This window comes from Macrotis lagotis, chromosome 2 (genome assembly GCF_037893015.1).
Source record: "Macrotis lagotis isolate mMagLag1 chromosome 2, bilby.v1.9.chrom.fasta, whole genome shotgun sequence".
NCBI classification, from domain to species: domain Eukaryota; kingdom Metazoa; phylum Chordata; class Mammalia; order Peramelemorphia; family Peramelidae; genus Macrotis; species Macrotis lagotis.
The window spans coordinates 261,858,789-261,868,695 of record NC_133659.1 but is presented as its reverse complement, the minus strand read 5'-3'; the positions used below and the strand labels follow the sequence as shown (position 1 = coordinate 261,868,695).

The 9,907-nt window shown below is 37.1% G+C and overlaps 1 pseudogene; it reads right to left on the bottom strand.

Moving 5' to 3' along the window:
- Positions 1 to 255: 255 nt before the first annotated feature.
- On the bottom strand, positions 256 to 9,364 carry LOC141512212 (mitochondrial carrier homolog 1 pseudogene; annotated as a pseudogene).
- Positions 9,365 to 9,907: the final 543 nt, after the last annotated feature.

Genomic DNA, 9,907 nt, shown 5'->3' with positions numbered 1-9,907 from the left:
TCTTGGAACTTTTTAATTCAGTATCAGTATAAAGCAAGGACTTTTTCAGTCAGACTGTACCAAAACCCCACTCCCCTTTCTCATACCCTACTCCCTGTCAGTTCAACTGAAGGACAACTAATAACCAGGAAAAGGGGGAACATCCGAATTCCACTGCATTACATAATCAGTTATCTTACAAGATAGCCCCATGATCAGGCCCTCACTTAGACTGGATGGAGATAGTGTGCTATTATTGTGGCCAATTATTCTGATTTAATCAACGGAGAAGCTTGATGCTGTTGAGATTCGGAGGAAAAGCAGACTTGATCCCCAGAAAAGCTGACCCTGCATGCTCAGATATCTCCAACAATGAAGCCAAGACTTGAACACTGGGGAATAGGGAGGGAGACCTCCTAACAACCCTCAGTTGTTGACCTCCATGAGGTCTCCAACCAAGAGGAAAGAATAGGTCAGCATGCTCACTGCAATCCCCATTACAAACTTAGTGTAACTCCGAACTATCAATGCCTGGCTGAAACTGTAGTCCACCAGGTAGGCATTGATGAAGTGAGACAGGAGGTTACAGCCCCACAAAAAAGACCACATCTCCCAGGAGGTGAGGGATCAAGCCCACAAAGAACCCCAGTAGCCCTTCTTTTCTGAAAATCTTCCCAATGGAGCTCAGTACACGGCTGTATTTGACCTCCCGCCCCACGAACTGGACCATACAGCGCATCGAGATGACATGCAGGGGGTGTGAGAGCACCCTAGACACACACTGCATCACCATCTCATGGGAAGTTTCTTTTACCACCTTCCCCAGTGATGTCTTCACATCATCCTTACTGGATACATGTTCTAACTCATCCAAAGGGAAGACCTTTTTCACGCTGCCCCGGGACAGAGTGGAGAGAGCACTAGACATAAGCCTCGGACTCAGGCCTCCGAACAGTCCCCTCTTCCCATCCATTTGTACAATGTTTTTGGCATAGGTGAAGAAATTGGGCAAGTAGAAGACCTTCCTCCCCCAGCACGTTGGTCCCTACAGTGGGAGGTAGTGGTTCATGCCCAACCTGGATGAGCAGCTTCACGTAGAAGAGCGGGAGGCTCAGCGCCGTCAAGCCAGCAACCAGGGCCAGGAACAGGGCCTCGGTGGTCGCGGAGCCATCCCCGGCTCCCAGGGCTGCCGCGGCTGCCGCCTCCACGCCCTGGGACGAGTACTGAGGGGGCCGCCGGCCCCAGCTCCCCAGACAGAGTGGATTCTTACATTTGTTATTGATTTTGTTGACTATTGGTTAGCTGACTTTGCAGGAGATTCTAGGGCAGAGGTCTGTGAATCAGTTGTTTGTCCAGAAGTCTCTGTATCAATAGTCTGGGAATTGTCTCTGCTGAGGCTGTAGAATGCTCTCCAACTGCAGATTCGAGTTTTAATCTTTGAGGAACTCAAATTTTCCCCACCTTGACGTATAGAGTGAAAGGCATCTTGGCAGTAGGCAAAAGTAATAAAGAGCATCTTCCTAGGACCTGGTTTGGAGGTCCTTCTCCAGTAAGAGAGGGAGCTGGTTGGACAGAGGACAGTCTAATTCTTCTAGGGAAAGGTTTGTTATCTTTGTAGAAAAGGGAAAAATAAACATGATTCAGCATACTGTGGGTTTGTTTGCAAGTGTGCAACATGAACTTTTGGTTTCCCAGTACATATAAAAGACTTTGATTACATTGTACTATAATCTATTAAGTGCAAAAGTATTATTTTTAAAATGTAAATATTTTAAATATCAATTTTGTCATTCAGTCATTTTTCAATCATATCATGTGAAGCTATTTGGATTTTTTTACAAAGTTATTGGAGTGACTTGTGATTTCCTTCTCAAGTCCACTTTACATATGAGGAAACCAAAGCAAACAAAGTTAAATATCTTGCTTGAGATGCCACAGTTAGCAAATGTATAAAGTCATATTTGAGCTCAAGAAGATGAATCTTCCTAACTCCAAAATCAGCACTCTATCTCTCTCCATCTATCTGTCTCTGTCTGTCTCTGTCTGTCTCTGTCTGTCTCTGTCTCTGTCTGTCTGTCTGTCTGTCTGTCTGTCTCTCTCTCTCTCTCTCTCTCTCTCTCTCTCTCTCTCTCTCTCTGCTTGTCTCTTTCTGTCTCATTCTCTGTGTCTCTCTCAATATGTCAGCATTTTCTAGGGAGAGATGGTGAAGGTACAGTACATAGATTCAGAGAGTTACCTAAAGCAACTTGATAAGTGAATTTCATAGCATTATCAGACTTCCTTATCAACCAGTATGTCAGGAAAGTTCAGCCAGGCCCAGAGTTGTCATGTCATAATCTTCTCTCCATCTCCTTGCTAAGGAGAGTTCTTATGAAGTGGGTGGGTTCCATCTCAATTTTTTGTCCCAGTTGTTGAACTTATTCAACATTTCTACATCTAACTCTCTCTTCTTGATGCCCTTCTTTATTTGTCTTTGAAGACTTCTATTTTTGGGGGTGGCCAGGTGGCACAGTGGCTAGAGCACTGGCCCTGAAGCCAGGAGTACCTGAGTTCAAGTCCAGCCTCAGACACTTAATAATTACCTAGCTGTGTGACCTTGGGCAAGCCACTTAACCCTATTTGCCTTGCAAAAAAATACCCTAAAAAATAGGACTTCTATTATTTTTGAAAGACTACCTTGGGGGGCATTTAGGTGGTGCATAGATAAAGCACCATTCCTGGAGTCAGGAGGACTTGAGTTCAAATCCATTTTCACACATTTAATTCCTAGCTGTGTGACTTTGGGTAAGTTACTTAATCCCTTTGCCTTGCAAAACATAAATAAATAAAAGGACTACCTTATCTAATAAAAGCTTTATTCTAATATGCTTATGAGGGTAGATATAGGAATGTCACATCAAGTACCTTCAGGAGACAAGGAATAATTTTGTTTTCCTTTTTTGATAGTAGTATTATTTCAGTATATAGACTCATAAAATGAGTAACGAATCAAAGAGGAGATTGATATAAAATCTCTCTAACATTAATTTGAATGTATACTTCAGTATATAATATAGTGAGTTATAATTAGGTGACAATAAATTATTTTCACATAATATTCTACTATGAAATGAAATGAAGTTCTTTAATAAGTCATATTCAGAGACTTTTCTTTTAAATGATTCACTTCATTTTAGAGGTTGCTACCTCCTAACCTAACATATTTATTTTTTTTAAAAGATTTTATTTATTTGGAGTTTTATACTTTTTCCCCTAATCTTACTTCCCTCCCCCCACTCCTCACAGAAGGCATTCTGTTAGTCTTTACATTGTTTTCATGGTATACATTGATCTCATTTGAATGTAACAACAGAGAAAACATATCCTTAATGAAGAAAAATAAAGTATGAGGTAGTAAAATTATATAATACAGTAACGGTTTTGTTTTTCTAATTTGAAGGTCTTGGGAATTTGTTCAAACTCCACAATTCTTTCTCTGGAGACAGATGGAGGCAGATAACCCCAAATTGTCCCAGGTTGTTGCACTGATGGAATGAGCAAGTCCATCAAGTTTGATCATCACCCACCCATCACCCACCTATCACCCATCATGCCACATTGCTGTTAGAGTGTACAATGTTTCTCTAATTCTGCTCATCTTGTTCAGCATCAGTTGATGCAAATCCTTCTAGGGTTCCCTGAATTCCCATCCCTCCTGGTTTCTAATACAACAATGGTATTCCATGACATACATATTTTACAATTTATTAAGCCACTGCCCAATTGAAGGACATTCACTTAATTTCCAATTCTTTGCCACTTCAAACAGGAATGCTATAAATATTTTTGTATAAGTGAAGTGTTTACTCTTTTTCCTTATCTCTTCAAGGTATAGACACAATAGTGGTATTGCTGGATCAAAAGGTATGCACATTTTTGTTTCCCTTTGGGCATAATTCCAAATTGCTCTCCAGAAAGTTTGGATAAGTTCACAGCTTCACCAACAATGTATTAGTGTCCCAGGTTTCCTGTATCCCTTCCAACATTGACCATTGTCCTTTCTGGTCAAATTGGCCAGTCTGAGAAGTGTGAGGTGGGATCTCAGAGATGCTTTAATTTGTATTTCCACTAATAAGTAATGATTTAGACCAACTTTTCATATGACTATGGATTACTTTGATTTCCGCTGTAAATTGCCTTTGCATATCCTTTGACCGTTTGTCAGTTGGGGAATGGCTTATTTTTTTGAAAATTTAATTCAGTTCTCTAGATATTTTAGAACTGAGTCTTTTGTCAGAAATAGTAGTTGCAAAAATTGATTCCCAATTTACTACATTTCTTTTGATCTTGGTTACGGTGGTTTTGCCTGTAAAGAAAATTATCTAGTTTGTTTTTAATGATGTTCTATTTCCTTGGTCATAAACTGCTTCCCTTTCCATAGCTCTGACAGGTAAACTACTCCTTCTAGTTTGCATATAATAATGTTTTTTATGTCTAAATCATATATCCATTTTGATCTTATCTTGGTATAAGGTGTGAAGTGTTGGTCTAACCTAAATTTCTTCCATACTAACTTCCTATTTTGCCAACAAGTTTTTACCAAAGAGAGTGTTTTTATCCCAATAGCTGGACTCTTTGGATTTATCAAACAACAGATTACCATAAACATTTCCTGCTATTGCAAATATTCTATTCCACTGCTCCACAACTCTATTTCTTAGCCCATTCCAGACAGTTTTGATGATTGATGCTTTATAATATAATTTTAGTTCTGGTAAGGCTAAGCCACCTTCTTTTACACTTTTTTTCATTGAATCCTTGGAAATTCTTGACTTTATATTTTTGCATATAAATTTACTTACAACTTCTTCTAACTCATTACATTTTTTGGAAGTTTTATTGGTAGGGAAATAAACAAGTAGTTTAATTTTGGTAGAATTGTCATTTTTATTATATTAGCTTAACCTATCAATGAAGAGTTGATGTTTGCCCAGGTATATAAAACTGATTTTATTTTGCATGAAAAGTGTCTTGTAATTGTTTTCAAAAAAGTTTTTGAGTCTGCCTTGGCAGGTAGACTCCTAGGTACTTTATTTTCTCTGAGGTTACTTTGAATGGAATTTCTCTTTCTAGCTCTTTCTGCTGTATCTTGATATATATATATATATATATATATATATATATATATATATATATATATATATACATATATATATATGTATATATATATATTTATTTATTTATTATATATTTTAATTTAATATATTTATATATATATAAATGTTGAAGATTTAAGATGGTTTATTTTATAGGCTCTTACTTTGCCAATGTTGCTAATTATTTCTAGTAGTTTTTAGATGATTTTTTGGTATTCTCTAGATATACAATCATGTCATATGCAAAGAGTGAGAGTTTTGTCTCCTCCTTTCTTATTCTAATTATTTCAATTTCTTTTTCTTCTGTTATTGCTTAGCTTAACGTTTCGAATATGATATTGAATAGGTGTGGTGACAATGGGCATCCTTTTTTCACTGACCTATTGGGAATGCCTCAAGGGTATCCTCATTGCATATAATGCTTGTTGATGGCTTCAGATAGATACTGCTTATTATTCTATGGAACAGAACATTTATTTCTACACTCTCTAATGTTTTTAGTAGGAATGGGTGCGTTTTCTGAAGCTTTTTCAGCATCTATTGATATAATCATATGATTTCTGATAGGTATGTTATTGATATAATTAATTATACTAACAGTTTTTTCTAATATTGACCACACCCTGCATTCCTGGGCTAAATCCTACTTGATCATAATGTATTATCCTAGCAATAATTTGTTGTAATTGTTTTGCTAAGATTTTAAGACTTTTGCCTCTATATTCATCAGAGAGATAGATCTATAATTTTCTTTCTCTGTTTTAACTCTTCCTAGTTTAGGTATCAACACCATACTGGTGTCATGGAAAGAATTAGGCAGAGTTCTGTATTCACCTATTTTTCCAACTACTTTATATAGAATTGGAACCAGCTGTTCCTTAAATGTATGCTAGAATTCACTTATGAATCCATCAGACCTTGGATACTTTTTCTTAGGGTGTTCAATAATGACTTGTTGAATTTCTTTTTCTTAGATACGATGGTTTAGGTTTTTAACTTCCTCTTCGTTTAATCTGGACAACTTATATTTTTGCAACTATTCATACATTTCACCTAGATTGTCATATTTCTTGGCTTAGAGTTGGGCAAAATATTTCAGAATTGTTACTTTTAATTTCCTCCTCTTTGTTGGGGAGTTCACCTTTTTCATTTTTGATACTAGCAATTTTGTTTCTTTCTTCCTTTTTTTTAATCAAATTGAATAGAAGTTTATCAATTTTATTGTGTTTTTAATAAAACTAGCTCTTGGTTTTATTTATTAGTTCAATAGCTTTCTTGCTTTCAAGTTTATTAATTTCTCTTTTAATTTTTAGAATTTCTAATTTGGTATATAATTGGGGGGGTTTAATTTGTCTTTTTCTAATTTTTTGATTGCATATTTAGTTTGTTGATTTCTTCTTTCCTTTATTTCTTCATATTAGCTCTTAAAGATATAATGTACTCCCTGACAGCTGCCTTGAGTGTATCCCATAGGTTTTAGTATGCCGTTCATTATTGTCAATATCTAGGATGAAATCATTAATTCTTTGTATAATTTGTTGCCTGGTCCACTCATTCTTTAAATGAGTTTATTAGTTCCCAATTAGTTCTGGTTCTGTGTCTCCCTGGCCCAGTATTGCATATGATTTTTATTGCATTATGATCTGAGAAAGATGTATTCACTTTTATGCTGCATTTGATCATTAGGATTTTATGTCCTAGTACATGGTCAGTTTTTCTGTAAGTCCCATGTACTGCAGGAAAAAAAATATATTCTTTTCTATCCCTACTCAATTTCTTCCATAGGTCTCTCATATCTAGCTTTTCTAAGAATCTGCTTACCTCCTTAACTTCCTTCTTGTTTATTTTATGATTAGATTTATCTAAATCTGAGAGCAGGAATATGAGGTCTCACAGTAGTAGAGTTTTGCTGCCTATGTCTTCCTATAGCTCTTTCAACTTCTCCTCTAAGAATTTGGATCCTATATGATTGGGTGCATACATTTAGTATTGAAATTGCTTTATTGTCTATGGTACCTTTTAGGAAGATATAATTTCCTTCCTTATCTCTTTTAACACTATCTAATTTTGCAGCTGCTTTGTCTAAGATAAGGATTGCTACCCCTGATTTTTTTCACTTCAGCTGAAGCAAAATATAATTTTCTCCAGCCTTTTACCTTTATTCTATATGTATCTCTCTGCTTCAAATGAATTTCTTGAAGGCAGCACATTTTACGATTCTAGTTTGTAATCCAGTCTGCTGTTCCCTTACGTTTTAAGGGAGAGTTCATCCCATTCACATTCAAAGTTATAATTACTAACTCTTTAATGCTCTCCATGCTGTCTTCTTTCTGTTTGTATTTTTCCTCCTTTTCCTTTTATCCATATTCCCCAGTGTTTTGTTTCTGAATACCCCCACCTTCAGTGTGTTTGCCCTTCTATATCAAATGCCACCCCCCTTTTATCCCCTTTCCCTTTTCCCATTCTTCCCTTCCTTCTGTTTGTTCACCTTTTACTCGCCCTCCCCTTTCCCCTCCCCTTTCCCCCTTTAATGCTTTCTTAACTTAACTGTGTCTAAGTTAACTTTAAGCAAAGTCTGATGAGATGGAGTTTCCAATGGTTCTCACCTCCTTTTTTCCCCTCAATTACATATGTCTTTTGTATCTCTTGATGTAATGAGATTTACCCCATTCCATCTTCCTCCATCTTCCCTTCCACTTGCTGTCCCCCTTTTTAAGGAAGTATTGTTTTTAAATCATTCTGTCTGAGTTGCAAAAATGTTATGAGTGTCCATCACTTCTGGCTATGTACATTCTCTCTCATAGAGTTACAATTCTCAAGAGTTATGAGACTCTTTCTCCTAAGTGGGTATATATATATAGCCAGTTTCATCTTATTGGATAGCAGTTTTTTTTTAATCTTTTCAAGTGTCTCTTGAACCTCTTATTTAATGTCCAAATTTTCTATTTAGCTCTGGTATTTTCATCATGAGATCTTGGACATTTCCTTAAATGTCCATCATTTCCCCTGGTACAGAAGGCTCAGCTTTGCAGGATAGTGGATTCTTGGCTGGATTCCAAGCTCCCTTACTCTTCGAAAGATCTTGTTCCAAGCCCTTTGATCTCTTAATGTTAATGCATCCAGGTCCTCCGTGATCCTTACTGTGGCTCCTTGATATTTAAATTGTTTCTTTCTGGTTGCTTGCAGGATTTTCTCTTTTATCTGATATTTCTGGAATATGGCCACAAAATTCCTTGGTGGTTCAATGATATCAGGACAATTTTCCATCATTAAATCTTGTAATATTAAGTCCAGACTTTTTTATCTTCAATAATTTCTGGAAGGCCTATAATTCTCAGGTTCTTCTGTCTTGATCTGTTCTCAAAGTCAGTGCTTTTGTTGATGAGGTATTTTACATTTTCTTCTTTTTTTTTTGACCTTTTGGTTTTGTTTAACATGATCTTGTTGACTCATGAAGTTATTAATTTCTGCCAATTCCATTCTTTTTTTATAGAATATTTTTCTTCATTTATCTTTTGCAACTCCTTTTCCAGTTGATCTTTTCTATTTTTGAAGGAGTTTTTCATTTGCCCCAGTATAGTTTTGAGAGAATCATTTTGTTTTGCATTTGACCAATTGAAAATCTGAGAATTATTCTCATTTTGTATTTGTCCAACTGTATTTTCCAATGATTTCTATTCTTGTTGCAAGATGTTAATTTTCTCTTGCATTGTGTTAATTTTCTCTTGAGTTTCTTTGCCCAATTTTTCCAACTGATTTTTAAACTCCTTCCTGATTTCTTCAAGGAAGTCTTTCTGGGCTGGAAATCAATTCATATTCTCCTCAACAGTGCTAGATCTCTTTGGGTTAGATTATGTCTCTTCTAAATATTTCTCCATGGGTCCTCCTTTTCTCTGGTCTTTTTTTTTTGTTGTTCCAGGATCTTGTGTTGCAGGGGGAGCTGGCTCTCAGAGGTTTGCTTTTGAACATCACAGAGGCTTTGTTCACTTAGCTTAGTAATTCCAAGGGCCAGCCAGTAGGAGGCACTGGTTGCTTTCTCTGGAGTGTTTGAAGTCCTCAGCAGCAGGGTCTGAGTTGACCTTGAACTCTGGACTGGGCCCTGGGGAAGGGGGTTAATCACTTTCTGTTGAGTGAATTTTGTCCCCCTGAGGGAATTGGGGGGGGGGTTGTTTATTGTTTGTTCTGGGCAAAGGGATCTGCTGAAAGTATGGAGATCAGATACCTGGGCCAGCTTGTTGTTCTCCAGGCATGTTCTGAGACTCTGTGCTGGAACTCACCCTCCTGTAGCCCCTCCCCCCCAGGCCAAAAACTCCACAGCTAAAGTTGGATCTCACACTTGCCACTCACAAAGTCTCTATAGCTGAGGCTGGCCCTCTGGCTTCCTCCGGCTGCTGTCCCAGCTCTTATCCTCTGCTTTCATCTCTGGTTCACCCATGGTACCCTGAGACAGACCTTCTTGGTAGGTATTCTTCTCCTAGCTTTGCTTTCTGGGTTTTGTTGATCCAATTTCTATTAAGAGGTTTCCCTCATGTTGTTTTTGAGGGGGAAAGAACAGCAGTTATCAATGTACCTGTCTTCTCTCCACCATCTTGGCTGGAAGTCTAACATATTTATTTATATTCCATACAGCTCTTTAGCCAACTAAGTTGCACAAAGTGATAATTTTGGACTTAGGAACATTTTTCTTCTAGAGTTCAAATCTGAACTCAGATATTTACTACCTATGCAATTCTGTTAAAGTTACTTAATTTGGTTTGCCTCACTTTTCATATCTCTAAAATAACTGGTAAAGG